General features: G+C 33.4%; 1 non-coding gene across 1 annotated transcript; it reads left to right on the top strand.

Moving 5' to 3' along the window:
- Positions 1 to 387: 387 nt before the first annotated feature.
- On the top strand, positions 388 to 517 carry LOC119533663. The gene has a single exon (XR_005216784.1). It is a non-coding gene; the product is annotated as a small nucleolar RNA SNORA70 (small nucleolar RNA).
- Positions 518 to 12,565: the final 12,048 nt, after the last annotated feature.

The raw sequence follows: 12,565 nt of genomic DNA, 5'->3' as shown, positions 1-12,565 counted from the left end.
TAAGCTCTCAGGAGTCTGAAATCTTTCTACATTGATGGTAAAATGTATATTGACAAAAGCTATCTTGAAAGCATTCATTACAAATTAAGTTTGTTTATTTTTCCTGTACCAGTGATCTACACCTGGATATATTTCACAAAGAAGTTCAATCACGGATCAGCAGAGGGTCACTCACAAAGTTGTTAATTGTGGTGATACATACAGAATTCAGTAGTTAATAATTAATTGAATGTTTGTTACTAAAGAAACAAATGCATTTATTAAATGGTAGTAGATATAGATTATAGCAACATAATAATATTGCTATTATGGTAGTGGAGAAAAGAAGACAGCAAATAATTGGTGTATATGTAGTAAAAGAAATATATCTCAAAAACATAGTTGACTCTGCAGCCAATGAAACTGTCTCCCTCTCTCTGTGGGGACTTGGTGCATAGTGGCTGCAAGCAGCAGCCCCTTGGTAGTGTATGCAGCCTGTTGCATGTAAGGGTTGTCCTGAAAGACATTGTGAATAGCCTTTTTCTGTTGATGGTCCTGCCTGACTTCATGCAGTTCCCAATCTAAGCTCCAGAAAGGTATGCCAGGAAGCCCCAGGGTTTGATGGCCAGGGTCCACATCAGCCAAGTCATAAAGCCCATGGAGATCAAGCTTCAAAACAGGGAGAATGTGATCAAGGCACTTCAGAGAGAAAAGTTCATGTTCCCTGGCCACCAGAGAATCAAGAATTGGGGCTTTACCAAGTTTAATGTGGATAAATTCAAACATAGTGGCTGATAAGTGCCTAATCCTGGATGATTGTGGGGAAAAATGCATCTCCAATCATGTCCTCATGGACAAGTCCTCATAAAGGCTTTGCCAACACTGCCCTTGCCCAATTTGGGCCTACCATTAAAGTAATTTCTGTCTATCAAAAAAAAGTTGAATGAGAATATTGGATATCAAAATGATATATGTAACAACATATGCATGCTCTTTAAAAAATACGTTAAACTTACTTTATAAATGTGTGACTTTTCTTTGCTTAGTTTTGTGTCCTTCCAATTTTATTGAGACATAGTCACATACCATACAATCATTCAAAGTGTAAAATCAAATGTTAACCATTTCATCACATAGTTGCTCATTCACTGTAATCAATTTTTGAACATTTCCATTACTCCAAAAGAAATAGTAACAAAAACATTAAAAGGAATAAAAATAAAAGTAAAAAGAACACCCAAAACAACACATTCCCCATCTTCCCATTAATCATTTACTTTTTTGTCCCCAATTCTCTACTCTGTACACTGGATAAAGGTAATGTGAGCCACAAAGTTTTCACAAACATGGTCACACCATATAAGCTATATAGTTATAAACTTGTCTTCAAGAATCAAGACAAGTGGGTTGCACTTCAACAGTTTCAGGTATTTCCTTCTAGCTATTCTAATACACTAAAACTAAAAAGGGATATTTATATAATGTATAAGAATAACCTCCAGAATGACCTCTTGACTCCATTTGAAATCTCTCAGCCTCTGAAATTTTTTTTTTTTTTCATTTCTGCTTGCCCTTTTGGTCAAGAAAGCTTTCTGAATCACACAATCCTGGGCCTAGACTCTTCCCCAGGAATCACACCCCACATTTCCAGGGAGATTTACAGCATTGGAAGTCATGTCCTATGTAGGGCAGATGGCAGCGAGTCCACCTCTAAGTTGGCTTAGAGAGAGAGGCCATATCTGAGCATAAAAAGAAGTTCTCTGGGGCTGACACTTAGGCACAATTATAAGTAGGCTAAAGCTTTCCTTTTCAGTAACAGGCTTCATAAGAGCAAGCCCCCAAATCAAGGCTTAGCCTACTAAATTGGCAGTCTCTAATGTTTGCAAGAATATAATGAATTACTCAGGAGAGTAAATTAAATATTTCCACATTTTCCCCAGTACCACAAGGAGGTTTCTCAAATATTTTTTCATCCTGTACACAAATTACTCTGGGATGTATTGGGGCTTCATCCTATCCTCTACAAACAAACCAGATTTCACTCCCTTTTCAGTATTCCATATCACTATGGTGTTTGAATAAAGTGAACATACAAGTCAAATTTCATAGCATGCTACAGAAAATAAAGATTTCATACCAAATAAACATTTTTTTACCTATGGTCATACACTGATGTTTAAGTTTTAAGACACATTCAGTATCATCCTTTACTCTTTAGTCAGATTTACCTTAGTCTTAACCAAGTCCATTTCATTCATATCTCTAATTGAAGTCTGATCCCTTTATCAGCTTCTTTAACATTTGTTGTATGACATTCATAACTAACAAACTCTAGCTCTGAGTCTTGGGTGTCAAAGAGATAACCAAAGTGCCAGTGATCAACCAGGTTATAAACAAGAGCTCAGCATCTCAGAACCTAGACATAACTGTTACAAGTCAGGAATACAGGTAACTGCTATAATAGCTTAGAATCTAGGACTCATTACAAAAAGCCTTCCCCTGATAACCCATGGTCTCAGATTAAATTCTCAGAGTTTGCACATTTTAGTCAGTCCATATTAGTGAGGCATTATAATGTCTATCTTTTCATTTCTGGCTTATTATGTGCAACACACTTTTCTCAATTTCCATTTACCTAGTTGTATACTTCACAACTTTCTTTCTTCTGGTAGCTGCTCAATATTCCATTGCATGTATACACCACAGTTCACCATTCCATTCATCAGTTGATGTACCCTTAGGCCAACCCCATCCATTGAGAATTGTGAATACTGCCACTATAATCACCAGTGTGCAAATATCCATTCTTGTCCCTGCTCCATTCTTCCAAGTATATGTCCAGTAATGGGGTTGCAGGACCATATGGCAACCCCTTACTTAACTTTCTGTGGAACCACCACACTGCCCTCCATAGTGGTGGAGGGCATCATTCTACTTCCCCACCAGCAGTAATTAGGTACATCCCACTCTCCACATTTTCTCCAGTGTATGTATCCCTGTGTTTATTTTTTAAAGATTCAACTGTAAATAAACAATCAGTGGTTCCCAGTATAATCACACAGTTATGCATTCCCTACCACAAGCTATATGCAGAATTTCCATTTCTTCTGCAAATAAAAAGAAAATGAGAATAAATAAATAAATATGATGACTACAAAAGTAAAAGAAAAAAAATAAAATACATTGAAAAGTTCAGACTACAAAACCACTACCCAAAATTACATACACCTCCCTTACTACTCTTATAGATATTTAGCTTTGGTGTATTGCATTTGTTACAATTAATGGAGGCATATTACACTATTTCTGTTAACTATACATTCCAGTTTACATTGATTGTATTCTTTTCCCCCAATACCATCCCATTCTCATGACCTTGCAAATTGACATTCATTTATTCTCACTGATGTAAAAATATTCTTGTATTTGCACATAAAATCACCATCATTGACCACTCTAGGTTTTGTTAAGTTACACAGTCCCAGTTCCTGTCTTTATCTTCTGTCTTTCCTTCTGGTGGCCTACATGCCCCTAGCCTTCCTCTTTCAACCTTACTCACACTCATCTTTGTTCAGTGTATTTACAATATTGTGCTACCATCACACAGTATCATGTTATTCCGGATCTATACAATTAATGCTGCTTAATATTCTATACTCCTTCACCATCAAATGCTCTATCTTTGCCTTCTTTATGTCTTCTGATATTATGTGTTGTCAACTTTAACTCTCAAATTTATTCATTAGTGTTAGTTCACATTAATGAGACCATACAGTATTTGTCCTTTTGTTTCTGGCTAATTTCACTCATCATGAGGTCCTCAAGGTTAATCCACATTGTTATATGCTTCATGATTTATTCTGTCTTACAGCTGCATAATATTCCTTCATATGTATATATATGACAGTTTGTTTATCCACTCATCTGTTGATGCATATTTGGGCTGTTTCCATCTCTTGGCATTCATAAATAATGACACTATAAACATTTGTGTGCAAATGTCTGTACATTTCCTTGCCTTCATTACTTCCAAATATATACCTAGTAATGGGATTGCTAAATCATAATGGGATATGCTGTTCTTTAGGAACAACTATACTGCCTTCCAGTATAGTTGCACCATTCCACATTCCCACCAACAATGAATAAGTGTGCCTCTTTGTTTCTCCACATCCTCTCCAGCACTTGCAATATTCTGTTTTCTGTTTTTTTTTGTTTTTGTTGTTGTTGTTTGATAATGGCCATTATAGTAAGTGTGAGATGATATCCCATCATGGTTTTGATTTGCATTTTCTTAATAGCCAGTGAAGTTAAACATTTTTTCATATATTTTTGAGTCATTTGTATTTCCTCTTCAGAAAAGTGTCTGTCCATGTATTTTGCCCATATGTTAATCGGATTGTTTGTCCTTTTGTTGTTGAGTTTTAGGATCTCTTTATATATTCTTGATATTAAACCCTTATCTGAAATATGATTTCCAAATAATATGTCCAATTGCATAGGCTTCCATTTTACTTTTCTGGTAAAGTCCTTTGATGCATAAAAGTGTTCAATTTTTAGGAGATCCCATTTATTTCTTCTTTCATTGCTCATGCTTTGAGTGTAATGTCTAGGAAACAGCCTCCTATCACAAGATCTTTAAGATGTTTCCCTGCATGTTCTTCTAAAAGTTTTATCATCTTAGCACTAATATTTAGGTCTTTGATCAATTTTGAGTTAATTTTTGTATAAAATGTTAGATAGGAATCCTATTTCATTCTTTTTGATATGGATATCCAGTTCTCCAAACACCATTCATTGAAGAGGCTGCTCCATCCCAGTTATGTTGACTTGACCACCTTATTAAATATCAATTGCCTGTAGATGAGAGGGTCTATCTGAACCCTCAATTTAATTGCATTGGTTAGTATATCTATCTTTATGTCAGTCCCATGCTCTTTTGACCACTGTATCTTTGTAATATGCTTCAAAGTTAGGTTCTGTGAGATCTCCCACTTCATTCCTCTTTCTCAAGCTATTTTTGGCTATTCATAGCACTCCACCCTTCCAAGTAATTTTGAGTATTGATTTTTCTATTTCTGCAATGTAAGATTATTGGGATTTTAATTGGTATTATGTTGAATCTATAAATCAATTTAGGTAGACATGACATCATAACTGTATTTGGTCTTCCAATCCATGATCATGGAATGTCCTTCAATTTATATATGCCCCCTGTGATTTCTTTTAGCAATTTCTTGTAATTTTCTGTGTGTAGGTCTTTTGTGTCCTTGGTTAAATTTATTCCTAAATATTTTATTCTTTTTGTTGTTATTATAAATGGAATTTTTGTCTTTGATTTCCCCCTCAGATTGCTCATTACTAGTATATAGAAACACTACAGATTGTTGCATGTTGATCTTGTTCCCTGTCACCTTGTTCTATTCATTTATTAGTTCTAATAGCTTTGCTGTAGATTTTTTCAGAATTTTCTACATATAAGAACATGTTATCTGCAAACAGTGAAATTATTACTTCTTCCTCTCCAATTTGGATGCCTTTTATTTATTTTCCTTGCCTAATTGCTCTAGCTAGGAGTTCAGCACAATGCTGAATAATGGTGGTGACAATGGGCATCCTTAACTTGAATCTATGTATTGCTTTTTAAGGACATGTATCAATCTTCTTAGAAGAGGTGTCTAAAAAGGAAGGAGTATTGAAATGGAATTTCGATTGAAGATTGTTGATGATTATGGGATAAGGAATTAATGTAGCATTAAATCAGTTTAGCTGTATATTAAAAGAAAGAAATAAAATATGAGTAGCACACATATTCATAATTTGTATTCTTACTGTATCTTTTAAGCAATATAGGGCATGTTAAATAAATCTACTTTCATAACCAGATATAAAACTTGAAGGAAGCCAATGTGGAAAATGCTGCATCATGAAATGATTTGTGGGGGATAAAATGTGTATCCAACAAATAATGTTCTTAACTCAAGTTGTCAGAGTTGAGGTGATACAAAAATGCAGGAAAACAGGGAAATTATATATAAAGAATGCTTCTCAACAGGGAAACCAAAGGTAACCTTGATAATTAACAGTCCCAGTTGCATTTCCTGGACTCAGATGCTTTGGAAACAGTAATAACAAATTGCATTCAACCTCCAGGGTTTGTGTCTCATAGGGGAGGAACAAGTATAAATTCCTCTGATTTCAGTTACCAACCACATGGGGGAGCAATAACACATTCTTCATTTCAGGTGAGTAGAGTACTCTAATTGTGATCATCAGATTAGCTCCAGTGGCAATTCTTGACTCACAGTTTCAATATAAATTATGGAAATGACAATAGTACTAAAGCCAGACGCAGCACAGTAAGAATACATATTAATATTCTTATTTTATAGCAATGTTTTCTGGAGTAACTTGGTATTTTTAACATCATTATGATGCTCTTTAAAGAAATAAAGGAAAGCTGTTTCTATTTGTTATGATTGTTACATTGACAATAGAAATCTAAATAAATATTCTGCAATGGTGAGGGGTTAGCACTGTTTGATAGGACTGTTTAACATGTGGTCTTAGGAAAGATGGTAATGGTCTGCTCAGGGTTATTGATGCTAAATGGTTGTTTATATTGTAAATACTAAAAGTTTCCAATGAGAATTTTCAGTTATTCAGTAATGTGATGTTAGCATTGCCATTGCCTCCTATAAATTTCGTTTATGTAGTTTCATTTGTGCCATGGATATCTGTGCTTTCATTTTACCAATTCCATAAAAGAGTTGGGGATTGGCAGAGTTTAAATTCCCCTTGATCATTTCCTTTGATGAGGAATTGGGTTGTGATGTTTAATTGGTACGTGTTTCCAAGAAGGATAAATGAGGGAATGGGGATTTGAGTCAGGGAAGGGAGGAAATATAACAGTGTGCAATAAAGAGCAAGTTACTGCAGTAAGTGAAGCTCAGCCAATTGAGAAGCTCTGAGGTGCTCTGCAGAAATCTTGGACGATTTGAGAAGCTGCAGCATGGCCACTGCTGCAGGCCACATCAGTGGTGTCCAATGTGTTAGGAAGTAGAGAGATAGATGTTTCTGCAACAGTAGTATCTGCAATAATGAATTGATGGCAAAGACAAAATAAAACATTAAACATTTGGCTTAGTCTGATATATTCAGCAAAGCACAATAATAAGATGCCTTGGATCCTACTATTTTTGTGTTAAATTTGCAGGCATTTCCATACAGGTAGTGAAGTTGAAGTCTTGTATCTCTGAATATATTTCTAATGAGGTCCAAACCTAGCTTAAAATCAGTGCATTTAAAGGGTAAGGAAGGGTCAATCCTTAGATGAATTATGTCAGATATGTATATTCTGCTTTCAGTGTTAGTGTATTTGCCTTACCTTTATCATTCCATAGCTCTAGGCTTGGCCATTCCCTTTCTCTTTTTAGAATATACCATAATGCATTGACAAGTGTTCATCCTGCTCTGTAATCTATGTTACAAATTTTACATATCACAAGTAAAGAAAGAAAACTATCTGGATGGGAAAAGGATAAGACCGTCCCATAGCTCTCTACAGGCCTCTGTTACATGGCACAGCTGCAATGCCAACTGTGTATCTTAGCCAAAAAGCTTTTGTCCATGCATTTAAGAATCTGGAATAATGGAATATACTTATTCTGTAGAACCACAGCTAAAAGAAAATCTTCAAAGGTCATCACAAGCTGAATAATAGTGATTTGACTTTCATTCCTAGGTAGTATAACATTCACTGATATCCCTATATTCTGAATTTAGTATTTCCCTGCTGTCACAATGCACTGTATTTTACCAAATAAGGAGTAAAACATTTTTAAATGTGTTAGCTATGTTTAGATGTCTCTTTTTATTTTTAAAATAATATATGTATCTATCTCTGCTGAAGCAAAGTCACCCAAAGAGTCCCACCTCTGATGTATTTTTAGAATCATTCAAAAATTTTCCTTCCTTTCTACATGTTTTTCCCTCTTTTGTTCCTACTCTTCCTTCAGTGGAAGCATGACCAACCTATTAATCTCAATGAAGACTATTTGTGATATGAAATATCTAGAATAGGCATATCCATAGAGTCAGAAATTCAATTAGAGGTTACCTTATCAAGTTGATGCTAACGATATATTAATATTTTTCAGGACTTTTGCACCTATATAAGTGAAATGATGGAAGATAAATAATTTTTTTATCTTAAAAAAACGGTTATGCTGCCTTCCTAGAATGAGTTGAAGAGTAGTCCTCATTTTGTATAATCTGGAAGAGTTTGTACAAAATATGGATGATCTTGAAAGTTTGGAATCACTTGCCTTTGAATCAAACTAATAGAAGTATTGGGAAAATAAAGGTAGGGACAATGTAATCCTCAAATTCAAAATGAAATAAAGATATAAGAATAGCATTCAAAACTAAAATGCAGCAAAAATTCTCTACATTTTCCATTGTCACATACAGTAGGCTTTTTTCTGGGTGGGATAAATTATTTTTCTTGCCCATGTACATCTTAACATGTAAAAGAAGAGACATGAAATATCTGCCTCCCTTTGTTTCCTCTTACTTTCTTTAACTTTCACCATGATAATTCATACAGTGATATTCTGTGCTAGATCTCAAGGCATTTGAGATAGACACCCTGCCATAGAGGTTTCACTTTGTTGGATGAGTATATTTGTAGTGGCTTACCAGATAGTTTTTGATGGTACATAATGAAACACATTTTTTAACTCTTTTTTTAATCAACTATATCAGAAAAAAATGAAAAAACACAGTAAAAAAACATTTCAAACAAACCATAACGTAAGGGAATAAGAAAAAGCCAACTAACCTAAAATAACTACTTTACTTCCAACATGTTCTTACTCTACCCCAAGAAAATAACCTAATATAGCAACATTACTGTGAACTTGTTCCTATTATACCCATCAGAAATTAATAAACCATAGTCATTCCTGGTCATTCCCAGAATGTTAAATTTACCCACAATAGCTTATCTATTCTTTTTGGGTTATCATTCCCCCTCCATTAATTGCTTTCTATCACTAGTTTCCCTACATTCTACATTATGAAACATTTATTTTACATTTTTTGATGTTCACATTGGTGGTACCATATAATAGTTCTCTTTTTGTGCCTGGCTTATTTCGCTCAGCATTACATCTTCAAGGTTCATCCATGTTGTCATATGTTTCATGACATCATTCCTTCTTATTGCTGCATAGTATTACATTGTGTGTATATATCACATTTTATGTATCCACTCACCTGTTGAAGGACATTTGGGTTGTTACCATCTCTTGGCAATTGTGAATAATGCTGCTATGAACATTGGTGTGCAGATATTACATTTTTCTTAAATTATGTTTTAAAATTATAATTAAAAAATTAAACCCATCTTTTCAGAGATATTATTGCTTAGTTAAAGCTAATGAGATAATGTCTGCTAATGTTTCTTTCTCAAAGTAAATAAAGTATACATGCAGGATTTAATTGATATTTAACATAGCAAAAAGCAGGAAGATAAATTCAGACAATTTAGATGTCTCTTAAACACATACGCACAAACAAGTTTTAAAATAGTTTTTAATTTACATTGAATTGCTGTAAAGGTATTAATAAATAATTCAAGTATGTATTAATATCTTTTGGTGAGAACAAAACTATGTTACTGTTACAAAAAATTCATCATTCTCTTTCTCTCTACAACACCTTTTTTCTCCCACTCTCTCCATTCTTTCTCCCACCCTCTTTCAGCCCATTATCCTTGTCTCTTTTACGAGTCCCTGAAATACATTCAAAATATTTACTGGAGAGGGTCTGAGACAAAACAAGAATTAACCTTAAACAGAGTGAAAGAAATAAAAATATGCGGGCAAATTTTAAAAATGTTATCTATAGGTAGTCCACTAAAGGAATCCACTACACAATACATCTTGATTAACATATACCACAGAAATTTCAGCAACCATATAATTCTAGATTAAGTGCCTCTAAATCCCTGTAGTAAATCACAGTTTTTTCTAGAATTCCAGTTGAGCTTGAAAAAGTAACTTTATCCTTCCAAACCAAAAAATAACTAAGATTGAAAAAAATTATCTGGCATATCATGATCAAATCATGAGCATATTGTCACTGAAGAGTGTTTATTTATGAGGTGCATTAAAATAGATTTTAATATTATTTTTCATTATATATCATGTATGTGAAGGATGCATACAATTAAATTATGACTCCTGATTTAATTTAAAGGAAACAAAATAAATAAAGTTATAAACTCAGTTTTTTTCTCCACCAAAGCATTGAGCAACAAAAACACATACCAGAAGTGTGTATTTCCTCTTTAATTTATACATATATTTGTCATGTGACACTCAATATATACTAAAATATCACTTTATTGAAATTAAACCCAATGAATGCCAATATTCTATGCTATTAGGGTCAAAAAACTTCATTTTTGCCACCAAATTCTGCTTTTTGGACCTCTCAGCAAAATAATAGTATATTTTGCTTAAATTGCCCTGATATCCTTGGCAATGTAATTTTCTGGCATCTCTTGGTATCTCTGATTTGTTTGTAGGTCAAGATGTTGGTTTACAAATTAAGGTATATTTTATGCAAATCAGTCCCACTAGTGAAATTCTCTACATTATTATAAGGCTCTGTAAAAGTGATAGAAAAAAAATATGTTGTTTAGCCATTTTATCCACTCTGCTTGTCAAAGTGTAGTTATGTTAAGTAGTGTTACTAGTTTTATTAAAATAGTTGTGTTTATGTGTAGCTGATTTAACTTTAAGAAGAGATAGAGGTCAGAAAGAAAAAAAATGGATACTGAATTAAAGAACAATATGATCTATTGGAAGACACAAATAAAATAATTTTCTCAACTCATATAATTCAGAAAACTAAGCAGCAGATGACAATGAGAATATTTATACAAACACTGTACTTGTGAAGAAGGAAAGGTATGTTAGCAGCTATTGCATATTCTTAACTGGCTATGAGGAGTCAGGAATTTTCTTTTCCATCACCTTATGTAATCTGCATAGCAACATGAAAATTAAATAATTTAGCATTCAAGCCACACGGTTATTTACTAGCAGAGAAAGGATTCCAGCCAAGATGTCTCTGACTCCACATGCTAAGCTATTTCTACTCAACTGTTTCACAATCCTATTGTGACTTGCCAATATTCTGAAATTTCATCCTCAAAAAACAACACATAATATTATCCTCACCTACTGTAATTCTTGTTTAAAGTCATCAAGCTAACATAGATCAGGAAATTAAAACAAAGAAACAAAAACTAACAGACAATAGATCTTTAGCTAACTAGGAAAATTAGTTTAAAATATGTTTATATTCTTCTATCAGAACAAAAAATTATCTTGAATTTACATATACCCTAAGGACAACCAAAAGTTAATAATCTCTCCATTTATAAATTTACCTAATTTAAAAATGTGGTCCTTTGTTTCTAGTGTCCCTATTTTGACTATCATTTTTTGTCATGAAAATTAAAGCAAATTTCTAATTTACAGCTATTGAACTAAATATGTTGAGGGCTCTTCCTGTTTTCCCTGTTATGTCTTGTGGAAGGCATGTGCTTTAATATTTAATGCAAATCTAAGTAGAACACCCTATCTCTAATTTAAATATTCAAATATATACTGGAACTGGAGTTTCATTCACGCTTATAGTTTCTAAGATATTGTGTTAAGCGATGAAAACCGTTTCATTTTACCTGTGGAACTGAACTTCTCGATTAAGGTAAGAATATAATGTGTTTGGGTTCTTACACCAGTTTATCAAGTTTTTCTTGAAATCCACCAGGGATGCCCCAAAGAGAAAGCACACTCTCTTCTCAGACAGAAGAGCAACAAGAAGATATTTTTTCCTGTAGTAAATAAGTGAATATTTCTGGAACAATAAGCTACATGATAAAAATGATTATGCAAGTGCACTTGGGTATCCAATACAAAAAGACTCCCAGTGGAAATCATATAGCATAATATTGAAAAATAAGTCTATTCATACAGTGCATAGTCCTAACTCTAATACTTATTACTTATGTGTCATGAAGCTAACAAATTAAAACCATGAAGTCCAGTTCATGGGAATATAACCAGTTTAACTCTCTCAAAATTCCCATAGCATGCATATAATTAAGTAAAATGAAAGCAAAACTATGGCAGAGTTCATAAATGTTTAATAAATATTACATTATTACTATTTTATTTACATTAACAAGTGATATACTTCTAATTAGCATGAAAGAGTTCAAGCTCATTGAGAATTTCATAAAGGAGATAAGATATGAATATTTTAGACTTGTGGATAAGTAATATTCATAGGAGAGTTGGGGCAGTAGACAGATAATAGAAATACTCTATGGATGAAGCATTAAAGTATTAGAATTTTGATCTATACCCTAATCAATAGCCTATTACTTGGCTCCTGAAAATATTTTGAAAAACATATGGATATTCAGGCCCAAGCACATATATTCTAACTTGATTATGTAATGTTGGCCCTGGAATCTGAATTTAAATAAAGAAAAAAAGAAATATGA

Source organism: Choloepus didactylus, chromosome 4 (genome assembly GCF_015220235.1).
Source record: "Choloepus didactylus isolate mChoDid1 chromosome 4, mChoDid1.pri, whole genome shotgun sequence".
NCBI classification, from domain to species: domain Eukaryota; kingdom Metazoa; phylum Chordata; class Mammalia; order Pilosa; family Megalonychidae; genus Choloepus; species Choloepus didactylus.
Note: the sequence above shows the minus strand (reverse complement) of the source record. Positions and strands in the feature narration are given on the sequence as shown.